The sequence below is a fragment of the Pongo pygmaeus genome, chromosome 23 (genome assembly GCF_028885625.2).
Source record: "Pongo pygmaeus isolate AG05252 chromosome 23, NHGRI_mPonPyg2-v2.0_pri, whole genome shotgun sequence".
In the NCBI taxonomy this organism is placed as follows: Eukaryota; Metazoa; Chordata; class Mammalia; order Primates; family Hominidae; genus Pongo; species Pongo pygmaeus.
In genome coordinates, this window is record NC_085931.1 from 40,791,820 (window position 1) to 40,808,042 (window position 16,223).

At 41.5% G+C, this 16,223-nt stretch overlaps 1 protein-coding gene and 1 pseudogene across 11 annotated transcripts in view; one reads left to right on the top strand and one right to left on the bottom strand.

The window, feature by feature from the left end:
* The first annotated feature begins 207 nt into the window (after window positions 1–207).
* Window positions 208–16,223, top strand: part of MTMR3 (myotubularin related protein 3) — a 147,123-nt gene continuing 131,107 nt past the window's right edge. For 4 of the 11 annotated variants that reach the window (XM_054470277.2, XM_054470279.2, XM_054470280.2 and 1 more), the window contains exon 1: window positions 237–462. The gene's annotated coding sequence lies outside the window, so the exon portion shown is untranslated. Of the gene's footprint in view, window positions 463–16,223 lie in introns of all 11 variants that reach the window. The other 7 variants (XM_063663072.1, XM_063663071.1, XM_063663073.1 and 4 more) reach the window with 4 other exon arrangements.
* On the bottom strand, window positions 12,393–16,213 carry LOC129023155 (histone-lysine N-methyltransferase SETMAR-like; annotated as a pseudogene).

Sequence of the window (16,223 nt, forward strand, 5' to 3'; positions counted from 1 at the left end):
AAATCTGTAGGACCACCTTTGGTTTTCTTCCAGATTTTTTTTTGTCATCTCTTTTCCTCCACCCATTTCCCATCTGTCTAGCCATTCTTGCTCCGCTGGGCTTTTTCGCGAGCCTCTCCCCAGCTGCAGCCCCGCCCATCTCCTGGGGCGTGACCACCTGTCCAGGCTCCGCCCCCGTCCAACCGGCGGAGACCCGCCCCCTTTCCCGGACACCGGGCTCAGCGCCCGAGCGTGCGCGCGCGTCCCCGCTCGTCGCCCGGCTCGGCGTCGGGAGCGCGCTCTGTGTGGCCGCTGCCGCCATGTTGTTGTGGTTGTGAGAAGGCGGCGGCGGCGGCGGGGTAGCAGCCGGACTAGACTTCCCAGCGGCTCAGCGCTGCCCCGCGCCGGCCCTGGCAGGGAGCCTGGTGGGGTGGCGGAGGAGGAGACTGTGCCGTGGCGGGCCTCGCCATGTCCTGCTACCCGGTAAGAACCCCATCCCCGTCCTCCGTCTCCTCGGGGGGTGAGGAAGAGCTGGAGGAGGGGCCGGCCTCGGCCCCGGCCCTGGCCAGGCGGCTGTCACTCTCTGAGGAGGCAGCGCCCTGGGAGGGCCAGGGACTGCGTGCGGGGCCCGGGGAGGGGCGTCCCCGGCGGCCGTCGCCGCCAGGGGGAGGCGCTGGGTGTGGGAGTGGGAATGGGAGCTCGGCGGCCGAGCTCGGCCCGGACCCTAGGTGCGGGGGAGGCGGGGTCCCGGGCTCTGGCTGCCTTCCCAGACCTGGCGGGGATGGGCCCGTGCGGCTCTGGTTGTGGGACGTACCCTCGGAGCGCTCGGGGTTATTCCCACGAACTCCCGGGAGGTGGGTGTGCGCCCTTCGCCCCCTGCCGGGTCTGTGGCGGTCCATCGTTGCCGGATACTGGAGGTCAGGGGCCATGGGAGCCCCGGGGCGAACGGTGCGGGCCTGGGCCTTGTGGAAAGGAGGAGTGACCGCCCGATTGTGCAGCAGGGCATCCTCCTGACCTGGTAGTACTTAGGTGGGAAGGATGATTGGGGGCGGTTGGCGTAACTCGGGGAACACTGGTCAGACTGCTCCGCAAATGATTACAGTGTTATTTCTCCGGTAGTAATTTTGCTTGATGTATGGCATTTCCGGACCCATAAGATGATACTGTCGGTTGTATTTTGGACTGGAAAACTTATGTCAAAATTATGGGGTAGATTTTATGGCCACATTAATAGACTCCCCTGGAGTTTGATAATCTCACTTGTGAGTTTTGGACCTGGACTGCTATTACATATTGATGTTCAAATGTCCTTTCCAGACCCAGGCCTAAATTCTTACTGTTGTAGTATCTCGACATCCACTTTGTTTTCTGACATCTGTTTTTCCACAACCCAAACAAACAAAACAAAACCCCAAAACCATATACTTTTCTAGTTAAGGTTCAACTTTCTCATATGTGAATGGTAATGCCATGAGAGGCTTGGGTTAAATTACAGGAGATTATTATTATTTTTTTAAAGGTCAAATGTTTGTGATTTGTCCATGGAGAGGTGGTGGGGCCTTCCCCTTTCAGATTCAGGGCTGTTCAGTAGGACAGGAGACATTAATGGCATGCAGAAGGTCTTCCCTTTATAGGGCCTATGACTTGGGTAGGCTAGAAGAGCTTACAGAATGACACTTTTTTTTTTTTTTAAGACAGAATCTCGCTCTCCCGCCCAGGCCGGAGTGCAGTAGTGCGATCTCTGCTCACTGCAACCTCCGCCTCCCAGGTTCTAGCAATCCTCCCACCTCAGCCTCCCAAGTAGCTGGGATTACAAGTGTGCGCCACCACGGCTGGCTAATTTTTGTATTTTTGGTAGAGACGGGGATTTCACCATGTTGGCCAGACTGGCGTGGAACTCCTGACCTCAAGTGATCGGCTTGCGTTGGCCTTCCAAAGTGTTGGGATTATAGGTGTGAGCCACCGTCCCCAGCCAGAATGACACTGTTTTGAGTAAACCCAGTATAGTATGTGATATTAAATTAAATTTGGAGGATTCTAGAATTTTAGATTGGCTGCCTATGAATACCTCTTTTGGCTCCAATTACTCCCTCATTTTCAGGTGACTCAGAGAACTTCAAGTGACCAGCACAGTGGTACAGCCCCGCTTGTCATTAATGGCCAGCCATAAAAAAACCTGAGTTTCTCAGCTCATAGGCCAGGTTCTTCAGTGGTTGTCTAGTTTAAGGCTGGTCATTAGAAATGTTATGGACTACCTAAATTCCTCGAACTCATGCAGGACCTGGCGAATTAAAATCTCTGAGGATAGAGCCTGGGGCTCTATCCTTACAAAGCTCCGTGAATGATTCTGGTCAGCAGGGCATGTGAACTTTTGCTTTAGGTTGGGTATTCCAAAGAAGTCCCATTAATTATGACTTCTCAGGGTGCTTTTGTTTATAGATCTTTAAGAATTTAAGAGGTGGAGAAGAAGGGGAAGCATGAGAAACTTAAAGAGATGCAAATTGAGCATCTCTTAAAATATAATGGATTTATGTAGGGAAAAGAGATTTGTTGCCAAAAGTTAATTTGTGCACAAGTTATTAGGAACACACTTGATAAAATTAGATGCTGATTAATTGTAGATACTGTATCCAGAAATATATTGAAGGATCCAGAGGAAATAAACAGAGAAGGAGAGGGAGTAAGTCGGCTTCTGGCTCATAAAGGGGTCCACTGAAGATGCTTCCCACCATCATGGTTGCTTCTAAACCATCTGACTCAGATTTTTAGTGGAGGGTAGGATGGGAGTGTTAGCAGTCATTTGAGACCCGGGTTGTGAACCAGGAAGAGTTACTATGTATTGTGAAAAGTTCTTGAAATTTGCCGCAGGCCATGAGGAGTGGTAAAGTCAGTTTAAAAATCTGCTGTAGTTCTAGTTAACACGTTCACACCTTCTTCAGTAAAGTGGAATGCTATTACCAAAGGAAGTATTCATGTTTTAGAGTGGGGTGTGGTGAAGGTTCTTATGAGTTTGGAAGAGGTGGAAGAGAATGTTGTTATAGTTGTGTAGAGTAGTGAAGGGCTTTGGTAAATATCCTGTCAAATCATAGAGTAGTATTTTTAGAGTTGCACCCAGCTGTCCATTAGAAGAGCCAGAGGCCTTGTCTGTTTTGTTCCCTGGTGTCCCCAGTACCCAGCGCAGTTAGCATATTCTGTGCCCTCAGATATTTTTTAAGTAAGTGAATAGTATTGATATGGAAAAAAGAACAGTTATGGTGGTTTATAGCAGTGTTGGTTATTAAAAGCTACTTGATATTTTGCAACGGATTAAAGAGCCAATTTTTGATCAAGTAGGGCTCTGGGTGGGAAAGAAAATGAAAATAAAGAGCCAGCTTTCAGTGCTTATTGTTTGGAATTTTTGAGATTCCTTTAAGAAATTGTTTTCTAAAGACTGTCATGAACATTATTGAGTCTGCTAGTTTTTGAGTCTTAATGGATCTTAAGTGTTTCAGATGTTAGTGACTTTTTTAACAGCACAGTAAATGCAAAGGTAGTATAGAATAGTGGGAAGTTCTGGATTGACAGACATATATTCTGATTCCATCTGTGTCATTTATTGCTGTTGGGAATGTCACTTAACTTCTCTGGGCGTCAGTTTTCTCATCAATACAATTAACGGCCTATAGTCTTTGACCTCAAGTAGTTTCTGTAGCCTGATTCTGCAAATTTTTAATCATTTCTAATTATGTTATTTGGTATTCATCTCATATAGGTAGACGAACTTTTCTTATTTAAAAGAAACAAGATTCTGTGTTGGGTTCTGCTTTTAGTTTATGGATCTTAGACATTGTCCAAAAGTGCTTCCGACGTTGAATGTATGTTGCAAGTGTTATGTAGAAAGAACATGCTTATGCTGTTGTAATTCGCTTAGTGTTGAAATCAAATCGGGTTTTACATTGGGAACTTCATAATTTAGTGTGAAGTCACGAGACTTGAGAATGGTTTGGGGGGAGTTTGTGCAATTTATATAGCTAGCTGTTTCTTACCACCTAATTCTGTAATTTTCTGTGATGAATATATAGATAAATTTATAATCAGTGTAACATTTATTTAAGTTATAAGATATCAGATTCATATTGGATTGAACTAGGACTCCCAGTAACTTTAGAGGCTACCAAAATTATTAACATGTCATTGCTATTTTTAATCTTAATTTTGTGATATCAATACTGATATGCTTTCATCTTTGCTTTTGTATCTAGAAACAATATACCTTTTAAGTTCATATTTGTATCAGATATTAAAAATGAAAATTGTAGCATGAAAGTGGGTAGATAGTAAATCTTGGGTTCAAGCCTGGGTTGTTATTCTTCATTAGCTATGTTGTTTCTGGCAAGCTACATAACCCCTCTGAGCTCCAATTCCCTCATTAGTGAAAGGAAGAAGAGCAACTTCTCTACTTTTCTAACAGACTGCCAGGAAGGATCAAACAGAATAGTGTATATGAAAAGTATTCTAAAAATGTAAGGGGCTGGTATTAGAATCATATTGTATTAGAATCCTATTTTATGTCTTGGAAGAATTGGCTTGTGGAGCAGTGGTAAACCTAGTCTGTATTGTCAAGTGCAGAATTTACCAATATCACTGATATGGCAACAGAGAAGGTTTCTGCTTCTGTACTCTGGCTGGAGAAACCTTTCAGCACATGTATCCTGTCTGCCAGTCGGAATAGTCACAATGTTGCAGGGACTTCAGAGGAACCTGGGGTGTCTCACATTTATGCCAAGGTCCCTACTTGGAATAGACTTGGCTAGATTTCACCCATTTTCTTATGTTGGAGCAGTGGTAGAAGGTGGTAGGAGCAAGGAGTTTAGCACATTCTGTATAAAGTTCTAAGGCTGTGTTTTTAAGTAGCAGGTGGCAGTGTGATAGGGTAATGAAATCAATGTACTTATTTAAAAAAGCGTTTTCAGAAAGAGAATATATCAGTACGTTGCATAAAGTAAAAGTAAATGTAGACACAGAGGTATTGTCTTGATGATGATAACTGCAGATATTCAGAATGATTCTGTTACAACAGATGGTAGCAAGCTTTTCTGATTTCACTTATCTGGGGTCAAAATCTAATTTCTTTAGTAGTTAATACTTTTTTTTTTTTGACACAGAGTCTCGCTCTGTTGCCCAGGCTGGAGTGTAATGGCGTGATCTCGGCTCACTGTAACCTCTGCCTCCCGGGTTCAAGATTTGGGAAACTTTTGTTTCTTTTTAAAAGATATTTTTATGTATGTATACTTGGTTGCCATGTAAAATGTATTTTCTCTTTTTAAAAATTATAATTTTCATTTTTTGTAGAGACAGGGTTTTGCTACATTGCCCAGGCTGGTCTTGAACTCCTGGGCTCAAGTAGTCCTCCTGCCTTGGCCTCCCAGAGTGTTGGGATTGTAGACATGAGCCACTGTGCCTGGCCTAAAAGGTTGTTTTTTCTTTTGGGTTATGATAAAACTTTGTCGTAGTTGTTTGGGGACATAGTACTTGGGCAATGTGGATAGAATGTCTGTCTATAAAATAGTAAGGCATGAAACAAATGAAAACAAAAAGAAAATTGCGAAGATAGGTTACCTTAAAGCTATTCTGTTAGTGGTGAAATACCTCATAGCTATGTTCTAACGTGTTGATTTAATGAACAAAGCACATAAACTTATGATATAATAATATTCTTAAGTACTCTTTTCCCTTAACATGGAGTATGGAGTACTTTAACCACAGAGGTATTGTCTTGATGCTGATAACTACAGATATTCAGAATGATTGTTACGACAGATGATAGCAAGCTTTTCTGATTTCACTTACCTGGGGTCGAAATCTAATTTCTTTAGTAGTTAATACTTTTTTTTTTTTTTTTTTTTTTTGAGACAGAGTCTTGCTCTGTTGCCCAGGCTGGAGTGCAATGGCGCGATCTCGGCTCACTGTAACCTCCGCCTCCTGGGTTCAAGCGATTCTCCTTGCCTCAGCCTCCCGAAGTCGTTAATACTTTTGTAACTTAGTTACAGAAGAGAAATATAAATTTATTTAGTTTTCAGAATTATTCTTAGATTTATAATCTGGCAAAAATAAGGAAATTATAAGTATATTGATAAATTATTACTGGCAAGAATTGGTATAAAGACAAGATGGTTATAACTTGAAATAGGGTTGTTATTTATTCTGTGCCTATCCTTTTTCCATGAGATAAACCAAATATTAAGTGTTTAGACTGATTCCACAAATGACATGGGAAGACAGAGTGTTTATAAAGAGTTTTGGAAGTGATATAGAACAATAATTTGGAGTTTTAACTTAATCTCATTTTAAATCTCAAAATGAAATTATTTCTGGTTATGAAAGCTACAGAACTTTTTTTTTTTTTTAGATGGCGTCTCGCTCTGTCACCCAGGCTGGAATGCAGTGGTGTGATCTCAGCTCACTGCAACCTCAGCCTCCTGGGTTCTAGCAATTCTGCTGCCTCAGCCTCCTGAGTAGCTGGGATTACAGGTACCTGCCACCATGCCTGGCTAATTTTTGTACTTTTAGTAGAGACAGCATTTCACCATGTTGGCCAGGCTGGTTTCGAACTCCTGACCTTAGGTGATCTGCCTGCCTTGGCCTCCCAAAGTGGTGGGATTACAGGCGTGAGCCACTGCACCTGGCCCAGAACAGTTTTAGTGTTAAAAAAAAAAAAAGTAGAGATGACCTGTAATCCCATCTGGTTGTAATGTTTGGTATTTTTATTTTTTTTCGTATGCATATCTATTGAAATAATTAAAAAAAGAACAACTTTCCCTGTAAAATTGATATTCCCTTAATGAGCATTTAGTGTTTATAATATGGATGCATCATAGTTTATAGCAGTTCTGTGTTGTTTGTGGATATTGTCAATTTTTCTCTTAAAGCAGTACTGTGATGAAGTCATTTGGACATTGAATTGTTCTATTATTATTTCCTTAGGATAAATTTTTTTTTTTTTTTTTTTTTTTTATTTTGAGACAGAGTCTCACTCTGTTGCCCAGGCTGGAGTGTGGTGGTGCGATCTAGGCTAACTACAGCCTCTGCCTCCCAGGTTCAAGCGATTCTCCTGCCTCAGCCTCCTGAGTAGCTGGGCGTACAGGTGTGCGCCACCACGCCCGGCTAATTTTTTGTATTTTTAGTAGAGACAGGATTTCACCATGTTGGCCAAGATGGCCTCGATCTCCTGACCTCATGATCCACCCGCCTCTGCCTCCCAAAGTGCTGGGATTACAGGCCTGAGCCACTGCACCTGGCCCAGGATAAATTCTTAAAAGTGGGTTTATTAGCTGGGTGTGGTGGCTCATGCATGTAATCCCAGCACTTTGGGAGGCCAAAGTGGGTGGAACACCTGAGGTCAGCAGTTCAAGACCAGGCTGGCCAACATGGTGAAACCCTGTCTCTACTAAAAATACAAAAATCAGTTGGATGTGGTGGTGGGCCTCTGTAATTTCAGCTACTTGGAAGGCTGAGGCACAGAGAATCACTTGAACCCAGGAGGCAGAGGTTGCAGTGAGCCGAGATTAAGCTGCTGCACTCCAGCCTGGGCAACAGAGTGAGACTCATTCTCAAAAGAAAAAAAAAAAGTGGCATTATTAGGTCAAAGGGTATGTGTGTTTTAAATTTGGATATACTCAAGATGCCCTTTAGTTAGGATGTCTATTTGAAATTCCCATCAACAGCATATTAGTATTCAATTCCATATATTCTTGCTAGTGATTCGTCATCTTTAGCTTGTTGTTGGGAGTTTAACGTAGTTTGAAACAGTTTTTCTTCTGTTTCTTTTTCAGCATCAGGACTTACTTCCATAGCTTAACTCTTGGGAGGGAGCTGATAAAAATGAAAGTTCAGTGACAAGGGAGTGGTGTAGACCAGTGGTCTTCAAACTTTTTGGTTGCTTACCCCATCATTAAAAAATGTTGAGCATTAAGCAGGTGCGGTACATGGTCCTGTGGTCCCAGCTACTTAGTTGGCTGAGGCAGGAGAATGTTTGAGGCCAGGAGTTCAAGGCTAAAGTTCACTGTGATTGTGCTTATGAGTATAGCCACTGTACTGTAGCCTGGGCAACATAGGAGACCGTCTCTTTAGAAAAAAAAATGATGAGATGGGAAGAATGAAGTCAGAAAAAAAAAACTGATAGGACTTCATGTTATTTTGAGAAAAGAGAAAAAGAAAAAAATTGAGCATCAATTCTTAATCCTTAGATATTTAATTTACAAATAATATATGTATAGTAACTGATTATTGTGGACTTTATAAAATACGAACAAAAAATTAACAAGGATGATAATTAAAAATAAAGTTCAGATATTTTTCTTTTTTACCCTGGGGTGTCTTGGTTACTCCTGGAGGTGTGTGTGTGCGTGTGTGTATGTATGTGTGTGTGTGTATATATTTAATATATATGTGTATACATAATATATAATATATGTGTATATATAACATATATATGTGTATGTATAATGTATGTATATATTTGAGACAAGAGTCTTTCTCTGTTACCCAGGCTGGTGTGCAGTGGTGCGATCTTGGCTCACTGCAACCTCTGCCTCCTGGGTTGAAGTGATTCTTGTGCCTCAGCCACTTGAGTAGTTGGAATTACAGCTGTGTGCCACCATGCTTGGCTAATTTTTTTTTTTTTTTTTTGCCTGGCTAATTTTTGTATTTTTTAGTAGAGGCGGGATTTTGCCATGTTGGCCAGGCTGGTCTGGAAGTCCTGGCTTCAAGTGAATTGCCTGCCTTGGCCTCCCAAAGTGCTGGGATTACAGGTGTGAGCCACCGTGCATGTGTTATACTTGCTTTGGATACTGCTGCTTTAGACTCTTAAGGTTTAATATTGGGCATTTATAGATGCTTGTTTTTGGGCATTTCACTAGTTTTGCTGGTCCAGTTTAGTTGGATCATGAATACCTTTAAAATGTCCCATGCTAGGCTGGGCGCGGTGGCTCATGCCTGTAATCCCAGCACTTTGGGAGGCCGAGGCAGGCAGATCATGACGTCAGGAGATCGAGACCATCCTGGCTAACACGGTGAAACCCGTCTCTACGAAAAATATAAAAAATTAGCACGGCGTGGTGGCACGCGCGTGTAGTTCCAGCTACTCGGGAGGCTGAGGCAGGATAATCTCTTGAACCCGGGAGGCGGAGGTTGCAGTGAGCTGAGATTGTGCCACTGCACTCCAGCCTGGGTGACAGAGGGGGACTCCGTCTCAAAAAAAAAAAAAAAAAGTCCCATGCTCTTGAGAGTCATATCTGCAATAAGGGCAAAAATAAATTTAAGCATCAGTTCGATACTTTTGCATTGTTGAGGTGGCTGAATTTGAAAAGGACAAATCGTAGGATAAGAAGCAATGTAAGTACTCTATTTCTTTTAGATATGAAGAATTAATATTTTGTAAAACATATTTTTAAAAATTATGTTTTTTGGAAAGCAGTTTGGCTGAAATATATATCTCCCTGTTTTTTAAGAGTTGGGTCCTAGAGACTGAGTGAAGGGATGAATAATTGCTACTTGCTCTCCTTTGCTTTCAAAGTACCACAATTAACCTGTCACTAACTCTATTTGGATTAGCCTGAGCCTATAACAAACTTTCCGTGATGATTCTTAGATTAAAAGATAATTTTTTTCTTGAGTTAGAATAAGTTGCTTTTGATCTGTGGCTGCCTGCCCCCCAGCTCCTATAAATTATGACATCAGGAAACAAGGCTTTTTGTATTAGAAAAAAATGGGGAAATTAATTTCAGTTATTTCATGTGGGTCATTGGCAGAGAAAGATAATATTAAAATCTTAGAGACTGTGAAAAGAGATTATATTAAGCAACTTGAGTGATTACTTTTTTGCCAGTTAAAAGAAATGAGATAATTTGTGCTTTGCACAAAAGGCCACATATCTCTTTTTACCTTAGGTAACATGATGTATAAGCTACTTTCACGTATATCTTCTTAGGTCATCACAAGGATTTGAGATCATCATTTAATCAGGGCTGTTGTGACTTGCTTGAGGCCACATGCCTAGTGTTTGACATCATATTTCAAGAGGTAGACTGAAAGTTCTGCAGAAATAGGGACTGGTGGCCGTTCTCTCCCTTACTCCCTAGCAGTTAATACATTGCCTGGTACAGAGTAAGCTATCAATATTTATGGACTGACTATTTAAACTCCTGCATATTTATTTACACATGTAAATAAGTTATAGCATTGTAAAACCAACAGTCACATTTTCCGTAGTGAGATTGTTCCTTCATCTTATGTGCGCAGAAAATACTTTTGTGGAAGAGGTCTTGAATTTTAGAACAACCTTTCACATATCCCTTTACTTTCTCTTAAGATACTTTCATGGTGTCAAAAAAAATACTCTTAATGTCATTCCTTTCACTATGTGTGTAACTCCTGTGGCAAGACTGTATATTTGTATATATGTATGTATGTATGTATGTATTTATTTATTTAGTAGGCTGCTATTTATAAAGGAAACATACTCATTAGTTGGTCTTTGCGTACATAATGGTTCCCAAAACATGGACTCCATGGTTTGCTGTGAGTGAATGAAAAAGAGCAGGTATGATTCCCCTCACCTTTGTCATTCTCTCCAGTTTCTTGTACATATGGTTGACTTACTCAGCAGTAAGTGTAACTTCTTTACAATGAAGAAAATTAGTCTTCCAGAGAACTAGTATGCTACTTCCCCCTTGTTCTGCAGTACTTAAAATCCTGTTTGGTAAATGAACTAACACACTTTTATATATAGAAGAGACCCTGGATGGCCATGAATGGAAATATTAGTAGTGATTAATTTCTGTCTTGGTGGGATAATGTGGCTTTTTTGCTTCTTATTCTTTTAGAGTTTCCCATTTTTCTACAATGAGCATGTATTTTATAAGTAGGAAAAACTGCTATTTTATTTTATTTTTTATTTTTTAAGACGGAGTCTCACTCTGTCGCCCAGGCTGGAGTGCAGTGGTGTGATCTCAGCTCACTGCAACCTCCGCCTCCTGGGTTCAAGCGATTCTCGTGTCTCAGCCTCCCAAGTAGCTGAGACTACAGGCACAAGCCACCACAGCCAGCTGATTTTTTGTAATTTTTAGAGATGGGATTTCGCCATGTTGGCCAGGCTGGTCTTGAACTCCTGACCTCAGGTGGTCCACCCATCTTGGCCTTCCAAAGTGTTGGGATTACAGGTGTGAGCCACCATGCTCAGCCAAAAACTGCTATTTTAAAGTGTTTATTTTTCATTGGATGTTTTGTGAAGGTTTATGTCACACTCACCGTTGAGAAAGTGGGTGGTTAACTGGCTCCAGTTCCTAAGAGGAGTGACAGCGATAGGAAGTAGTATGGGAGGAATGGGGCAGGTAAGCTGATTTGAACTTTATCATTGTGAACTCCACTATGACTAAAGACATTCTGGGATTTGATCACAATTAAACCCAAGAGAACTGAGCCATCTAGTTTTTTTCTTCTTAATAAGCTGATTGAGAATTATAAAAGACACCTTAAGAAAAATCAGTTTCTATGAACTCTGTAAACACAGAACTCAGCCCGAACTCCCAAGTTCTGTGTCCGTGTGTGTGTGTGTGTGTGTGTGTGTGTGTGTGTGTGTGTGTTGTGGTATGTTTTAAATATCAAATGGAGTTGTGGCAACTCAGATGGGATATGGTTTATATTAATACATCTAATATGAATTGGAAGATACTTAGGCAAACGTTTTTTATTATGACAGTATAGGCTTATTGGAGTTTTGGTGTTAATATACAGCTGGGAGTTGAGCCGTTCTAAGTTTATATAGCCATCTGGTGATATTTTAGGAAGAGCTGTGTCATATATCCTCTAGAGTTTAAGTGATTAGAGCTTGTTGGCTTTTGCTGTTAGTTTACTGCACACTTGTAGTGTTTTAAATGCTTCTGTGAATGGAGAACATAATTCAAAAAGGTTAGATTTCTGGGTTAAGACATTTGTTATTATCTGCCCTTACTTTATTCTTTTAAAGAGTAAGATTAGGCTGGATGCAGTGGCTCGTGCCTATAATCCCAGCGCTTTGGGAGGCCAAGGTGGGCAGATGAGGTCAGGAGTTTGAGACCAGCCTGGCCAACATGGCAAAACCCCGTCTCTACTAAAAATACAAAAATTAACGGGGCGCGGTGGTGGGCATCTGTAATCCCAGCTACTCAGGAGGCTGAGGCAGGAGAATCACTTGAACCTGCGAGGTGGAGGTTGCAGTGAGCCGAGATTGTGCCACTGTACTCCAGCCTGGTTGACAGAGGGAGACTCCATCTCAAAAAAAAAAAAGTTGAAGAGCAGTTGAGATAATAAATGTAGGTACTGTTAGGTTGGTGCAAAATTAATCGTGGTTTTGGATTGCGACTTTTAAATCATCATAACTAGGCCCAAACAGATCTTTATTTATCAAAATAGGAACCATTACAGTAAACACATTTTTGCCGATGAGAAATAAGCTTGTTTATTCCTGTACTATAAAAATCCATGCTTTGAGATTCGATGAACTCTTGGAAAGCATTTTCTGCATCCTGCTGGTTGTGGAAGCATTTTCCCTGCAAAAAATTTTCTAGATGCTTGGAAAAGTGGTAGTCAGTTGGCGAGTGGTCAGTTGAATGTGGTGGATGAGGCAAAACTTCGTAGCCCAATTCAACTTTTGAAATGTTGGTTGTGCAACATGTTGTCGGGTGTTGTCGTGAAGAATTGGACCCTTTCTGTGGACCAATGCTGGCTGCAGGCTTTGCAGTTTTCGGTGCATCTCATCGATTTGCTGAGCATACTTCTCAGATGTATTGGTTTTACTGGGATTCAGAAAGCTGTAGTGGATCAAACCAGGAGCAGACCACCAAACAGTGACCATGACCACTTTTTCGTGCAAGTTTGGCTTTGGGAAGTGCTTTGGAGTGTCTTCTCGGTCCAGCCACTTAGCTGGTCATCACTGTTGTTGTATAAAATCCAATTTTTGTTGCACATCACAGTCCAACCAAGAAATGGTTTGTCGTCGTTACGTAGAATAAGAGAAGACAACATTTCAAAACGACAATTTTTAAAATTTTCGGTCAGTTCATGAGGCACCCACTTATCAAGCTTTTTCACCTTTTGGCTGGGCGTGGTGGCTCATGCCTGTAATCCCAGAACTTTGTGAGGCGGAGGTGGGCAGATCACTTGAGGCCAGGAGTTCAAGACCAGCCTGGCCAACGTGGTGAAACCCCATCTCTACTAAAAATACAAAAATTAGTTGGGCGTGGTGGCAGGCACGTGTAATTCCAGCAACTAGGGAGGCTGAGGCACGAGAATTGCTTGAACATGGGAATTAGAGGTTGCAGTGAGCCCAGATCACACCACTACACTCCAGCCTAGGCGATAGAGTGAGACTCCATCTCAAAAACAAACAAACAAAAAAAACTTCTTCACCTTTCCAATTGGCTTCAATTGCCAAACAAGCGTAGAATGGTCGACATTGAGTTCTTCGGCAATTTCTCGTGTAGTTGTAAGAGGATCAGCTTCGATGATTGCTCTCAATTGGTCATTGCCAACTTTTGGCCGGCCACTACACTCCTCATTTCAAGGCTCTTGTCTCCTTTGCAACACTTCTTGAACCACCACTGCGCAGTTTCTGGGCCAAATGTGTAGCTGATGTTGTGAGTTGTCTCCACTGCTTTACGACCCATTTTGAACTCAAGAAAATCACTTGAATTTGTTTTTTGTCTAACGTAATTTCCATAGTCTAAAAAAAAAAAAGCAAAAAATACGTTATTAGCAAAAAAAGGCAAGAAATGTGCATTAAAATGATGTATAACATAATCACATTTATTTAAGAGTGTATTCCAGTATTAAATGACAAATTTCAACAGTGCAAAAACTGCAATTACATTTGCACCAACCTAATAATGTAATTTTTTTTTAGTTAAAAATTTTATAGTACAGAATAACAGGCTTGACACACACACACACACACACACACACACACACACAAATCCCATATAGAATGTACAAAGCCTGTCTGTCTCTGAATTCCACAACCTTGGCTTATTTTTTTAAAGTAAAATTTAAATATTTAAAAAATTTGGAAAAATATGGAGAATAATTTAACAAACACCATGTACTAATTCAGTAGATTTTTTTTCTTTTTCTTTTTCTTTTTTTTTGAGATGGAGTCTTGCTCTGTTGCCAGGCGGGAGTGCAGTGGTGGAATCTTGGCTCACTGCAACCTCCACCTCCTGGGTTCAAGTGATTCTCTACCTCAGCTTCCCGAGTAGCTGGGACTACAGGCGCATGCCACCACGCCCAGCTAATTTTTGTATTTTTAGTAGAGACAGGGTTTCACCATGTTGGCCAGGATGGTCTTGATCTCTTGACCTTGTGATCGGCCTGCCTCGGCCTCCCAAAGTGCTGGGATTACAGGCGTGAGCCACCGTGTCCAGCCTATTCAGTAGATTCAATAGATGCTGACATCTTGTCAGATTTGCTTCAAAGGTGTATTTAAGTATGTTTTTATTTATTTATTTATTTATTTTTGAGACGGTGTCTCACTCTGTTGCCCAGACTGATGTGCAGTGGCGCAATCTCTGCTCACTGCACCCTCCGTCTCCCAGGTTCAGGTGATTCTTGTGCCTCGGCCTTTTGAGTAACTGGGATTACAGGAGGTCGTCACCATGCCCGGCTAATTTTTGTATTTTTAGTAGAGACGAGGTTTCACTATGTTGGCCAGGCTGGTTTTGAACTGACCTCAAGTGATCTGCCCGTCTTGGCCCCCCAAAGTGCTGGGATTACAGGGGTAAGCCGCTGTGCCTGGCCTGTATTTGTTTTTAAAAATTAAAATATGCATACAGTTGGAGTCCCTTTTGTCATCCTCTTAGATCCTATTTTCGTATGCATAAGTTATTTATCTTTTTAGCTCATGCACTTATATTCTTCCAACAAATATCTATATATATTTTATGTAGTATTGTGTTTCAAATTTATGTGTTATTTTAGTACATACTTTCTATAATTTGAAAAATGACATGTTGATATATGTGTATTATTATTATTATTTTTTGAAACTGAATCTTGCTCTGTCACCCAGGCTGTAGTACAGTGGCACAATCTTGGCTCACTGCAACTTCCGTCTCCCAGGTTCAAGTGATTCTCGAGCCTCAGCCTGTCGAGTAGCTGGGATTACAAGTGTGAGCCACTGCACTTGCCTTACTTCATTAATTTTAATAGCTGTATAGTATTCAGTCATATGAATGAATAGTACACAATTTTAGTCCTTTATTGGTAGTTGTTTCCAACAAATATACAAAGGTAACTTTTTCCTCAAATTGGGTCAAGCTATATATATTGTTCTAAATTAGCTCTTTTTCTCCCAATAATAATAGTGTGCAGGTTTGTTACATGGGTATATTGCATGAGGTTTGGGGTACGATTGATCCCATCACCCAGGTAGTAAGCATAGCACCCACTAGATAGTTTTTAGTTTTTCGAGACAGGGTAGGTCTCTGTCCCTCAGGCTGGAGTGCAATGTTGCGATCACTGGTCACTGCAGTTTTGACCTCTCGGGCTCAGTCCATCCTCCCAGCTCAGCCTCCTGGGTAGCTGAGACTACAGTGGTGGGCCACCATGCCCTGCTAATTTTTGTATTTTTTGTAGAGACTTGGTTTCACCCTGTTACCTAGGCTGCCTCGAACTCCTGGACTCAAGCAGTCCACCCACCTCGGCCTCCCAAAGTGCTGATATTATAGGCGTCAGCCACCGTACCCAGCCCCTAGTAAGTAGTTTTGAACCTTCACGCCTTCCCATCCTCTCCTCTCTGTTAGTTCCCTGTATCTACTGTTCCCATGTTTACGTCCATGTTTACCCAATGTTTAGTTTAGAATGATGATCTCCAGCTGCATCATGTTGCTACAAAGCACATGATTTTGTTCTTTTTTTATGGCTGCAGTGAACCTTTGGGTAAAGAAAATTTACAAAAATATCTCACATCGGTTTCTTTTTCTTTAAATGAAAGTAAGTAGTAGTAATCCATAGTTCAGATCTACTTTATAAGTGAGTCACTGATAAAGACAGTAGTTACACATTTTATAACATTATCTTGATGGGGCAAATTTTTCTTGTTTTGTTTTTGTTTTACTTGAGTTAATTTGGATGAAACTTTCTTGAATTACTTACATTTATAGCGTTTACCTCCAGTGGGGTTCAGATGAGGAGCCTTCAGTCCAACAAAGTTGTATACATGCATTCATGGAGAT